Raw genomic sequence first — 13,651 nt, 5'->3', positions numbered from 1 at the left:
AATCTTCATGTAAATGAGGTTCCTTCCATCAGCATCACAGCCTTAGGGGGGGAAACAGCATTAGGTCTTTGCAAAGTACTAATTTTACAAAAATAAAAACAACTTTGACCCACACAAAATGATGAATACACACTACAATTCCATTCTTTAAACGTGTACCCTGTTCATTGGAGGCTAACTAATGCTTTTTTGGTAGATCCAGGATATGTATCCTCCCTCTCCCTCTGGTTTTGATTGCGTCCAAGCCAACCCTCTGAAATAGTTGCGAGCAGGAATTTGCAAGAAGTTTTTTTTACTCTTATCTCCCAAATTCACTTGCGAAGCGAACGGAGCGATATGGGCAGGTCAGACGGGCAGCTTTTGTGACTGGTTTCTGGGTGAGTGCTGCCAGTTTTAATTTCTTTCCGAGCAACCCCCTTCCTTCCCATGGAAGAAAAAAGCCGACGGGGTGGAGGGAGGTAGAGCTGAAAATGTGTTGCTGTGTTTCAGCTCTGATCTCCAAGCATCTGCAGTCCCCACTTTCTCCTGGAGGGAGGTAGAGTCCAGACAGCTTCAGTTGTGTCAATTCAATGTTTCACCCATCCCCGAACATTGTTACCTGCACCCCCCAACCTCGCGGTCAAGGGTTGACCTGGGAATATTGTGGTCCCTCTAGTTACATTTCTGTTTTTGTTCCTTGGTAACGAGGGCTCATTCTGAGTGTTGTATTTATTTTTATAAAGGGGTGAGAGTCGCGCCCTTCCTTCGCAATTTCCAAGGTTTTCAATGGGTGTGACCTGGTGCCTGTTTCCAGCTCCTCTGACTGTCTTGGGGGTCATTTGCACGTGTACGGGGGTATTGGCAGCTGATGTTCTGGTTTCTGTGGGGCCCACGTCACCAGAAGTCACTCTCTCCCGCATACAAACAGGCCACTAATTTTAACTTTCAATTAACCAGACCTTTATGAAAGTAGGCAGTTATTGTTAAACGCTACAAACCTCCGTACAGTTTGTTTATAATCCTGTAATACGATAAAATGCTTTCCAATTGAAAAAAACAGTCGTATCATTATTCTGGTTTCCAGCGTTACTCAGCTGTTACGTGGAATTCTGCTGGGGTTTATATGTAGAGTAACGGACACTCTCAGCAAAGAGTCTGGATTGAAATCGAGGCGTACAGTTAGTGGGCACATGTAGAATAAGTGATACTCGGAGGTGAATTATAGACTGAAATTTAATCGACTAGTACAATTGGTTTATTCACATCCATCATTTCGAGTGAGGGGGAGACCCTTGACAATTTACATGGGCGGCTTTTGCAAACAGGGAAGCGGGGAGTCTTTTTGAAGCAAGCAATCTTCAAACATGCATTTTGCTACATTCAAATAAACCAAAGAACTGCAAGATGTCGCTGTTAACGGATAATTTGAGCAAAGTTTGAGGTGGAAAATTCAGGACTATGGGGTGAACGTTAGAATTATAGATCACTTTGGATTTCTGTCAGTAACCCATGATTCAGTTGTGATAGCGCCTCACACATTTCATGTGTTTATTCTTGGGTCATTCATTATAAACGTGAAGGGAGGTTCTTGAGATGCAATGGTAGCCAAGAGGTTCAAATCCCACCTGTCCCACAGGTGAGTAATAATGTCGATGAACAGGTTGATGAGAACATTTAAAGGTGAACAGAGTCTCTGCTGTTTTCATCTATATGGAAAAAGTGAGGATTGCAGATGCTGGAAACCAGAGTTTAGATTAGAGGAATTCCTGATGAAGGGCTTTTGCCCAAAACGTCGATTATCCTGCTCCTCGGATGCTGCCTGACTGCTGTGCTTTTCCAGCACCACACTAATCTAAACTCTGTTTTCATCTATGTTTTGCCTAGTATTGTAATCCACATAGGGTTTTTAGATGTTTGAAGAAGAAATCCAAATAACCATCAATTAAGTGATAGAACAAAACTCAAGAGTTTTTAAACAGAAATGAACTTTCTTGTTTACCATCAAAAACTAAACATCTAAGCATGATTAATTTAACACTACAGGTTATAAAAACTTGCATTTAAATTCACTCCTTTACACACTCATGGTCTTCCTCCCCACTGCCCTTGCCTTTCTCAACCTTTACTAGGACCAGCCCAGAATCTATACCACAGCTCTTTGAAAGTCACACATGATTTCTCATCAGTTTTCCAGCCATTCACTAATTTGGAAGATTTCATGGAGGCCCTTTCATTTGCTAGTGGCCAAATTAACTTCCAATTCATTTACCAATCTCTCAACTCTGGATTCCATAGCTCCATCATGAAACTTCCTGTGACTCCTGTGCAGTGGCTTAAAACATCAGAAAACACTCTTGGTTTCTAATAGCTGTTGTGGTTTTACTTGATAACTTGCAGAACTCCAGCTGCAAAAAAACACACTTTTTGGAAAGGGCTGTAGATTTCTTTCTTAATTTTCCAGTTAAATACATATTCAGTAATATTTTTCTCCATTCTAATTTTCTAACACTGAATCCTAAACACATTCAGTTGCATCATGGACAATAAATAGTATTTACTGGTACTTCTGATGCAGATCTGGCTTTATTTCTTGACTTTCAAGGAGCTATGAGCTATGAAAGAAAAACGAACAGTCTCTTAGCAGCTTTTCCAAACACTGTCCGATAGCTATGACCTAATTGACTTCTCAGGGATGACTCAGAACAAAGAATCTCACTAAGCTCCACCCATCTCAATAGCAATGTGATACATTGCCTCTTGCTGGGCAGAAATGCAATCCTTTCAATTCCAAAACTTTGCTTAATTCTGTAAGACCACATGAAGAACTTATCTTTTACTCGAAAATCTGTGAATGTCATGTACACTGTTGGTTTTCTAGTCATTAACTTCACGCCAATATGGCCCCCAACCGTTTGAAGTATAACGGACTCCAGGCTTCTTTAAACTGTATTTACTTAACGGTTGTTTTTATCAGTTTCTCAGTCAGAGAATTGTTATTGTTAAAAATTTAATTCCTAAAACCAAAAGTTATATTCTAAAATATGAATTACAAAGTACTTTATCAAAAGCTTGCTGAGGTGAAAGGTTCTTTTTCAGATGTTTCATCACCATACTAGGTAACATCATCAGTGAGCCTCTGAAGCACCGGTGATATGGCCCACTTTTTACTTGTGTGTAGGTTAAACCTAAAAAGCAGGCCATATCACCAGTGCTTCACTAGAGGCTCACTGATGAGGTTACCTAGTATGGTGACAAAGCGTCTGAAAAAGAACCTTCGAGCTCAGTGAGCAAACCTACATCCAGAACCTCAAGCTAACCTGCAAATCTTCTCAAAGCTTGTTACTGTATCTAAAAGCAAAATACTGTGGATACTGGAAATCTCAAACACCGAGAATGCTGGGAAAACTGAGCAAGTCTGGCAGTATCTGTAGAGAGAAACTGGATTAACATTTTGAGTCTGGTATGACTCTTCTCCAGAGCTGAATTATGAACTAGATAGTGATTACACTGGGTAATTGTTCAGTCTAATACTACTAAAGTTTAAAATATCTTGCACAAGTTTGTATTTTGGATGACTGTCATTGTTTATTTTAATTTTTTTGTCACTTTGTGGTGTGTAATTTAAATCCACAGAATCATTTGTTTGAAATATCTCAGGAAACTCTTCAGTAATAGAAAAAACTACAGGCGCAGTATCTGCAGTCTCTTAATTGACATGTGGTAAACACACTCAATGTTTGCAAACTTTCACAATTTTGAGTAATCTTAAAGGTGCATACACTTTTTTTTTGTGAGAACAACCCTCTTTTCACAATAAATAAACAGGCAGAAAACCACTAATTTACCTTCAACCTGGAAATTTCAAGGTTACAGGGATCCTCTACCCTTTATATAATTTGAGTGAGGATGACACTCATGGCAGTTGTAGTTCACTGGATGACTAACAGGATGGGCAGGCTCACCATTAGATATCAGACATCTCTGTAAACAATGCCACAGGAGCTCAACTCATACATTTAAATATTTAATGACCTACTTTAAGCTGTATTGCATCTATGTGCACACAACCTGCTGCAGAGTAAGCTAATGACTGCATTGACTAGAATGATGATGCAGTGCAGTTGCTGTTTCCAGTCAATCGCTTATCACAGGTCAAAAATTAAATGCTGGGACAGCCTAAAGCAGAAAAAACTATTTCTGTTAAAACAGGTATAAAACTCAGTGACTATACTTGCAATTCTCAGCCTGATCCTTGTCCCCCTTTCCTATCAAAGATGGTGTCTCACAGATGGCATGTGTTATGCAAATCAGATTAAATGTGCTGTTATTAATTTTTTAATGATGGACCCACATTGAACTCTTCTGTCAATCAGAATGAAATCCGTTATTTTTGTCTGTATTTATTTTTCCTTGGTTAGTGACCTTCATTGTTGCTTGTTTAATGATAAGTGCAAGCTGTCAGTTTCACCAGTACTTGGAGGGTAGTTGTATCATGAGAATTTGGTACTGAGCAATATTTCAGCAATTCTCAAAGAAACCCTTTCACCACCTTCTCGAGAGCAAAGAGGAAAGGGTAACATACATCGTCTAGTCAGTAACACCCATATCCACGGAGTTAATTTTGATTTTAATAAGACTGGGAGAATGAATTAATGGAGCCTGCCAGAGCAGACAAAGTGGTAAATGGGCCCACATGTGACCATTCTCCTCGGGTCAGAAAACTGATCCCATTTTAGTTCGGGGGAGATGGTGGCGGGGAATTGACTGATGTGGGAATCTGCCTGTGAATTAATTAGGCTTACTACTGAACAACTTGCAGGCCATTATCCCTGAGACCTATAGGATTTAATGATACTTCAGGAGTTCTCATGAACACTGAATGGATGGCCTGGTGACTTAGTCATGAGCACTGCTGTCATGGTGCTAGGGACCCAGATTCGACTGTAACTTGGGGTGACTGTCTGTGTGGAGTTTGCATGTTCTCCCTTGAGGCTTGTGGTTTCTGTTGGGTGCTCTGGTTTCCTCCCACAGTCTGAAGATGCGCAGGCCAAGTGGTAATTACAGGGTTATGGGTAGAGGGTAGGGAGCTTGATCTGGATGGGATGTTGTTTGGAAGGGCAGTGCAAACCTGATGGGCTGAATGGCCTCTTTCTTTTCTGTAGGAACTCTATCATTTATGTGTGTCTCCTGTTGCTGTCCAGCACCTGAAGGGGTTGGGGTGAGGGGCACCCTCTTTCAAGCTAGTGCCCAATTGAGGGTCCTGACATCAGGACCAACCTTGTCCCTCTCTGCAAACCCCACCACTCGCTTGTCTTGAGGGATCCAGTGATGACCAATGGTGAAGGCCTGTAGCCAGTAAGGATCTCGGGCACAGGACTGCCCACTACTGAAGTCATTATCTTGGGAGGCTTGGTGCTGCCTGAGTGCATTTAAATAATATCAGACACCCTTTGGAGAGAGGATGGAGGTCTCTCTCACTGGTGATTTGACCCAATGCCACCTAAATTGAGTAGTGACCATGTGTTTTGGAACTTGGATCTTTAAGCATAAGTATTGTAAGAGAAGTGAGATTGCGGGATGTGAGGTGTTCTACAGTAGTCCTAGGGGGAGAGAGATTGTAAGGTCCTGATATTAGTACAGCAAGAATGTGGGGAAGAAATTGTGGGGATAAGATACAAAGAAATTGAAAGAGAAAGGGTCAGATCAGCACTGGCTATAAGAATTGTGGAGTTGGAGAAGGGTTGAAGTTTCACACTGCGACCAGCTGGCCTGTGACTGACACCATGTGGTGCAATGAATTCTCTGTCTGGATTACAGAGTAGTCTCCTAGCAATAAGTTGTGATCTTTTTGCTCTTATATTCAGAGCTCTTTTGTAAATTTGTCATTAAAGGAGGAGCCTAGACTCGGAAATGGAGAGAAGGATAACTTTTTGTAATTGAATGATTTGGGTTAATGATCATGTAACTAGTGTCTTCTGTTGACTCATTAAAAACAATATTGGTGAAAATCCAGTATCTCTGTCAGATACAGCTGACCTTCAGCATCAGAGCACAACCCCATGTTGGTACACTCTCATAACCTGTATGAATAAGAAACAAATACTTCAAGAGTTCAAGCAGATAACATTCTTGGCAGAATTGAAGTACAGAAAGTGGAGGATTGAACGGAAATGTGTTACACTTATGAACGTTTACACTGGAGTAACCAAAATCTTTGACATTGGCTTAAAAATTCATCTTCCTCCCAAAATAGTCCATCCCAGGTCAAAATGATATGTTTCTACCTATTGAATCCAGACTCTCGGGCACACAGGTACCCGAATCTTATGTTAGATTAGATTACTTACAGTGTGGAAACAGGCCCTTCGGCCCAACAAGTCCACACCGACCCACCGAAGCGCAACCCACCCATACCCCTACATATACCCCTTACCTAACACTACGGGCAATTTAGCATGGCCAATTCACCTGACCCGCACATCTTTGGACTGTGGGAGGAAACCGGAGCACCCGGAGGAAACCCACGCAGACACGGGGAGAACGTGCAAACTCCACACAGTCAGTCGCCTGAGGCAGGAATCGAACCCAGGTCCCTGGCGCTGTGAGGCAGCAGTGCTAACCACTGCGCCACCATGCCACACGTGCAGTGACCAGTCTGCCCTGTTGTTTCTCCTGCTGCTAATTGTTTAAATTCAGTTTCAATTTGGTAAATATGATCAATTGCAGCAGACCAGATGTAACTGCGTCAATTCAGTTGCTGACTGGTCACAGGTATTGTGTACCAAAGGCGGATCAAAACCATGACTGAAGCAGTTTAAAAGAGCTTTAAATCAGTCAGGTGAAGAATAGCCTATTTCTTGGCAATCGCACTTCTTTATAGTGATGAAGTGGAGTGTTGCACATTTTCTATTGTGAGTTGATTGTGATCAATTACCCAGGTTGCCCTGAATCACAGGAGATTTTACATTTAGGTTTGGAGTTTGTATGGAAACTTCATATAACTTCCTCTATTCAGCACTAGTGCAATGTTTTGCTCGTTCTGCTGATTACACTATTGGCATAAGCTTTGCCAACATTTGTACCTGAATTCATTGCTTTCTGGAACACGATAACTTGTTTGGTAAATGCCAATTCTGTGTCAACATATCCCCAGCAACACCAATGAATGGCTAACTTGTTATGGTGATGATTTCGAGGAATGTGGTCATGTCAATGCAAGAAAGCCAGATCTCCAAAGAGCTTGGGATTCTTTAACATCCATGTCATTCAGGCTCACTGCCTTTATTCCTGATGAAGGGCTTTTACCCGAAACGTCGATTTTGCTGCACTTTGGATGCTGCCTGAACTGCTGTGTTCTTCCAGCACCACTAATCCAGAAGGTGGAGATCTCTGTTTAATGTCTCATCAGAAAGTTGACACCTCTGGACAATGCAACACTCATCGGTATCGCAAAGGGCTGTGAGCCTAGGAAGTGGAGAAAGGGTTATCAAACTGTACAAGCTGCTGTCCTAGAGGTGGACGTGTTATCCATTGAGCCATGCTAACAATAGCCCTGTTACACATGTAGAAAATGCTGGCAGCACACACAGGATCAATAGTGGAGGACAAACAAGATGTTTTGCATATGTACCCTTCACATATATGGAGTTTACTTTCAAAATTTAAAAGCTTGTCCCCTTTTTAGATTACTGTCTGCATGCACTTTCATTGTAACGATTGTGTTCTCATCAGCTGCTAGGAGAAGCATTGAGATGGGAAAGGAGTCTCTGTTTTCCAGACTCAGCAAGATGATTGTCATTCATTAGAACAATCGTGGATGGCTCTGCCTAACAGCCAAGGCATATTGGTGTTTTTTTTTGCCATCCCTGGCTAACTTCTATGAAAGAACTGTTAATTTAAAACTTTGAAAACATATATATTTGTTCACATTCTGGAGTGGGAAGGATGCCAAAGGGAAAGGGAGCGAGCAAACAGCAGCAGGGAGGACACTCCCCTGCAGCACTGGGCACATCAGAAGCTGCAGCAGTGGCATCTCCCAAACCCCTGAGGGACTTCACGTATCTGTAGGAATTGTCGGTGGCAATGGAAAGACTTACCGTGAAGATTGAGGCTGCGCTCGAAGAGATTTGTGCCCGGATCCAATCCTTTGCATCCATGCAGCAAAAGCATGAACGGGAGTTCCAAGGCCTTGGAGCATGGACGGAGAAGGTGAAGGGTTAAACCACTGCCTCGGAAGCGGCGATGGAGTCCACATGTGGGCGGACCCAGGCCCTGGAGCAGCAAGTGCAGGCCTTGTGAGATCAGGTTGACTACCTCAATTGGAGGACACATCTGTAGATAAAGAAGGTGGGCAGCCACTCAGCTTCTTTGAACACTGGCAGTCGCAGTTCCTAGGCCTTCAAACCAGGTCCGGCTAACTGCACATTGAAAGGGTCTATCAGGTCGCGGTGTGCAGGTCCAGGCCAGTACAGTGCCCCTGCCTGGTTCGAGTGCACTTCCTCACCAACAAGGACAAGCAAGGAGTGATAAAAGCCTCCAGATCACTGGGGAAAAATGCACAGGCACAGCTGCACAAGGCGTCAAAAATTATGTTCTTCCAAGATTTCTCAGCTGCTGTAATCCGAAAGAGAACGTCCTTTGATGAAGTTAAGAAGAGGCTGAGGGGGTGCCTGGGCATCCAGTACTCCATGAGGTACCTGACAGTGCTCCGTTTCAGTCACGATGATTCGGTTTGTACATTTGACTTGGCGGATAAAGCCAAGAACTTTGTGGACACTCTAAAATAGACCAACTAATTTAAAGAATATGGTTAATGTTTGTCTTCTTTTCCATCTTTTCCTGTGTTTTCCCTTTTCCTTTTCTCTTGTTTTTCCTCTCTCCCTAATAATTTTGTTAAGGGAAAGAAAATCTTGGAATATGTCGTTCCTACTATACTTTTTATAACTGGATTTTTTTCATGGGAAATTTAATGGGTGCTCTTTGTTGTTTTCCCCCTTTTTCTGTTCCTTTTTCTCTTTTTACTTATAATTGGGGCTGACGTGAAGCCGGAGATGGGTGGAGTGCTTATCCTGATGTTGTCGTATTTAGTTGATTTAAGGATCATCTCCTCCTTGATTACATATTTATTTGTGCCTGAGGCCGGCTCACAGTGTGGGCTTGAAGGGGTTGTTTGGGGGGGGGGGGGGGGGGGGCGAGGTGTTGGTGGGGGAGGTGTAGGGTGAGTGCCCTCATGGGCAGGTGGGGAGAGTCTGTCATTCAGGGTTTTTCAGTTGGTTTTCTTTGTAGTTTTTTGGTAGCAATATTTGTTTGTAGTTATGTTAAAATAGTTTTTGTACACACAATTTTATGACTCTGAGTCTTCATTTACTTGTGCTTGGCTCATTGCAAGCAGGGTTTTCACTCGCAGGGGTTCAAGGGTCTCTGAAAGGGGATATGGCTAAGTGTCTTGCTAAATGGTGCACCTGAAACATCAAGGGAAGTCATTTGCCTGTTAAGAGGAAAAAATGTGCTTTCTAGCCTTAAAAGGAAAAGGGTTGATATCGCCCTATTGCAGGAAACCCATCTTGATGGTGAACACCGAAGTTACAACAGGAGGGTTATGACCCAGGTATTATTTTCATCCTTTACTACTAAAAGTAGGGGAGTGGCTATACTTATCCAGAAAAGTCTTCCATTCACATTATTATAGCAGGTGAAAGATGAGCAAGGGTGGTTTGTAATACTTAAGGCCCTGATACATGGGGAGGAATATGGCATCTTAAATGCCTACTGTCCCCTAGTGCATTTTTGATTAGTATTCTCTCTAAGCTGAGTGCCTTTGGAACATGGCACATTATTATAGGGGGGATTTCAATTGCCTTTTGGATCCGACGCGGACAGGATGCCTAGTGGGCCCCCAATTATTTCTTCACAAGCTAAGCAGGTGACTGACTTATGCGAGGAGTTGGGGCTGGTGGACATTTGGAGATATCTTCACCTTACCAGTAGGGACTTCACCTTTTTTTTTTCAAACCCACATAAATTTCATACGAGGATTGATCTTTTTCTGGTGTCCTCGACCCTTCTGGATTCCATTATGGGTTGTAAATTGGGAACATAGCAATTTCTGATCACACGGCGGTATATTTGGAGGTTAAGGCCAAGAGTGAGGGGCTAGGTTCATGGCATTGGCATTTGGATCCTTTTCTCCTCAAGGATTCCAAATTTGTGGAATACCTTTCAAGGGAGTTTCAGGAGTTTTTGATTATCAACTCAGGCAAGGCCTGTGTTATGGGAGACTGCTAAGGCCTTTGCTATGGGATTAGCCATCTCCCATTCAGCTAATTGGAAACAACAGAAGTAGGAACAGCAGCATCTATCTGGGACACAGCTGAAAGCTGCTGAGGCAGCACATTTTGTGAGGCCTTTGGTGACCAAGCTACAGCAGATCACGACCTTTCGGGCTGCCCTGAATTCAGTACTACACAAACCGCAAAGAAAGAACTTGCTTTGCTAGACAAAGTCTGTTCCAGTATGGGATAGGCCAGGGAAGTACTTAGCGTACCTGACTAGGAAAAAGTGTTCCCCAATCCATTGCTGCAATCCGAGACAGCGCCGGGGTCTTTACATATGATGCCAAAAGGATTAATGAGACTTTTTGGAGTTTTTACTCTGAATTCAATCGGTTCTGAAGGTTGCGAGATAGGAGGGACAAGATGGAAACCATTTTTAAGAGCTTGGACCTCCCGGGAGTAAACTTGGAACAGGCTTCTCTCCTTAATGCCCCCTTGACAGTTCAAGAAATACAGGAGGCAGCTAGGCAACTTCAGAGTGGGAAAGCTCCTGGCCCTGATGGTCTCCCGGGTGAGTTTTATAAGGAGTTTATAGGGATTCTGTCAGGGCCGATGCTGCAAATGCACAATCACTCCTATACCCGTGAATGTCCACCACCATCTTTGAGAGAAGCTAATATTTTGTTCATTCTTAAAAAGGGGAAGGTTCCTGAGGATTGTGCTTCGTATCGACCCATCTCTATCAAATTCCGATTTTAAGATTCTGTCTTAAGAGTTTTGGCACTGAGATTGGAGGTTTTGCCCCATATTGTCAAAGAGGACCAGACAGGTTTTATAAGGGGCTGTAAATGCTGATAGAGCCACTGGCAGAGGCCAATCGTCAGCACGTCCACATAACTGCTCTGGAAGTGGGATCGAGGGTACACATGATTACACTATATGCGGATGACTTCCTTTTGATCTTATCGGACCCAATGATCTTTGTACCCCATCTGATACAATGTATTAATTCAATTGGGGCTATTTCAGGATACAAGGTCAACTTTGCAAAGTCTGAGGCTATGCCTTTGTGGGATCTTACGGAAGCGCCAGAGGTTGAAGGTGGCCTGAGGTTCGCCTTTAAATGAGTTTCCGATATTTAGGTATTTTTATTTCTCCCATGTTTGATCGGTTATTTCGGACTAACTTTGCTCACCTGTTTGACAATATTAGGCAGGAAGTACAGAGATGAGAGGCTCTTCCAATTTCAGGATTGGGCCGAATAGCCCTTATTAAGATTGAATGTCCTTCCTCGTTTGCTTTATTCCATGCGTATACTCCCTATAGTGTTTCCCAGGTCATCGCGCGGAAGCTTATGGGTTCTTTCGTTTTGGCATTGTGGGTGGCCCCTCATCAAACTTACTAAATTGCATTCTGGATTAGTGGTGCTGGAAGAGCACAGCAGTTCAGGCAGCATCTCTTCCAGCACCACTAATCCAGAATCTGATTCCCAGCATCTGCAGTCATTGTTTTTACCTCCTCACTAAATTGCAGTTGACTCAGGGGGGAGGAGTTAATTTACCAGACATCAGGAGGTATCAACTGAGCTCCCCGCTGTCCTTTGTGTGCGATTGGGCAGTTAACAATCCAAACTCACTATGGCTGGATATTGAGGCCTCCCAGGCAAAGTGCCCTCTTATTAACCTGTTGTTCATGGATAAGATCAGGACAGTTACGGACCACTGCCAGAACTTTTAAAATTATTTTTATTATTATGGTCAAGTATAGAGAGCAATGCATCAGAGTGACTGTTGCTCATCCAAGACTTCACCACTCACCCCCTTTAGTTGGTATGCCGGGATTCTGACCAGGGATGATGGACTCAGTTCAAACTATGAGCAGCAAGAGGAAAATCTAGTCTGGGAGACTTGTTTGAGAGGACGCTATGATGTCTTCGAGCAATTGAGCCGCAAATATGGGCTGCCCAGCAGAGATCTTTTCCTTTGTTTTCAGGTTAGGTATTTCATCCAGACGAAGACTACACTTCTCACTAAGCCCTCTGAGCTCGATGCAGAGAGGTTGTTGCTACGTGCCATAAGCACCCTTTTGGTTAGCACCCTCTATCACCTGCTGGTAGGGTCTAGCAAGTTATTAACTGGCTATGTGATGTCTGGGAGCAAGAGCTAGGAGTGGAGAACTCTTCTGAAATGCGGGAGGACATATGGGAGAACATGTGAAAGATCTCAATCTGTAATAGGACATATTCTATGCAGTTACAAGCTCTACACAGGGTTCATATGTCACCAGACTGTCTGGTGAAGTTTTTTTAAAAAAAGAGGCATCTCCAATGTGCCCCAAATGTAGAATAGGTGCTCTTACCCATTGCTTCTGGACATGCCACAGGCTCCCTGCTTATTGGAGCGCTACAGTAGCAGAGATAGGAAGGGTATTGAGGATCGAAGTTAAAGTAGACCTGGCATCTCTCCTAGGTCGACCAAATTTATCATCTTCAGATGGGCATGAGGAGAAACTATTCAATATTCTTACTTACTGTGTACAGAAGAATATTCTGATGAATTGGGTGTCTGAGAACCCGCCGAGCTTGCTAGAATGGAGCACATTCCCTTGGATATTTTCATGAATATAGTGCACCACACAACAGATCTTTCTATAAGACATGGCAATCCTTTTTGAGTTACTTGGATACAGATTTGTCTGCTATCTTAACTAGGGTGTTCATTTAACCACAATGGTTCGGTTTGCTGAGCCCTGGAAGGGGTGACTCCTGAGTGAATACAGGTATATATACAATGCTCCTGTTTTTTTGGTTTTGGAGCTTTGCATTAAGCATTGTTGTTCTGTGTTCTTATCTGTTCTTTTGTTATTTTTTCTTCAGTCACTTATTTATTGGTGTTGTTTTGCAGTGTTTGATTTTGTTTTGTTTTATAGGGTAGGTTAGTAGTTAGTTATATTGTAATTTGCATTTTTATTTATTATACTTTTTTAAAATAACTTAATTTTTGACTTTACGAAAATATATTGTTTGCTAATAAGTATATTTACAAAAAAAAAGTCACATCTGAAATCAGGAATTGTATAGTGATATAGTAGTGTTGTGGTTATTTTACTGAAATAATAATCCAGAATCATAGGATTTGAATTTGCATTCCCTTAATTATTAATCTGTCAGCTAGATTGAGAATTTGAATTTAGTTTGTAAAATTCTTAAATAATACAATAGGTCTCAGTAAAAGTGTCATAAAGCTGCCGATTAAGACAAAATCTTATCTGGTTCCCTAATGTCCTGTTATGAGAACTGCTGTCTTTACCTTGTGTACCTTTTGTGCGACTCCAGGCTCTGAAGTGGCTTAGTAAGTAACACTAACAGACCTTTCAGGGAAACTATAAATGATCAATAAATG

At 42.4% G+C, this 13,651-nt stretch overlaps 1 protein-coding gene across 1 annotated transcript in view; it reads left to right on the top strand.

Annotated features, from left to right (window-relative positions):
• The first annotated feature begins 274 nt into the window (after positions 1 to 274).
• klhl21 (kelch-like family member 21) overlaps positions 275 to 13,651 on the top strand; it is a 39,810-nt gene continuing 26,433 nt past the window's right edge. Inside the window, exon 1 of the mRNA XM_060851882.1 lies at positions 275 to 377. The gene's annotated coding sequence lies outside the window, so the exon portion shown is untranslated. The remainder of the gene's footprint in view (positions 378 to 13,651) is intronic.

Source organism: Hemiscyllium ocellatum, chromosome 37, assembly GCF_020745735.1.
Source record: "Hemiscyllium ocellatum isolate sHemOce1 chromosome 37, sHemOce1.pat.X.cur, whole genome shotgun sequence".
In the NCBI taxonomy this organism is placed as follows: Eukaryota; Metazoa; Chordata; class Chondrichthyes; order Orectolobiformes; family Hemiscylliidae; genus Hemiscyllium; species Hemiscyllium ocellatum.
This window is presented reverse-complemented; position numbering and strand designations above follow the sequence as displayed.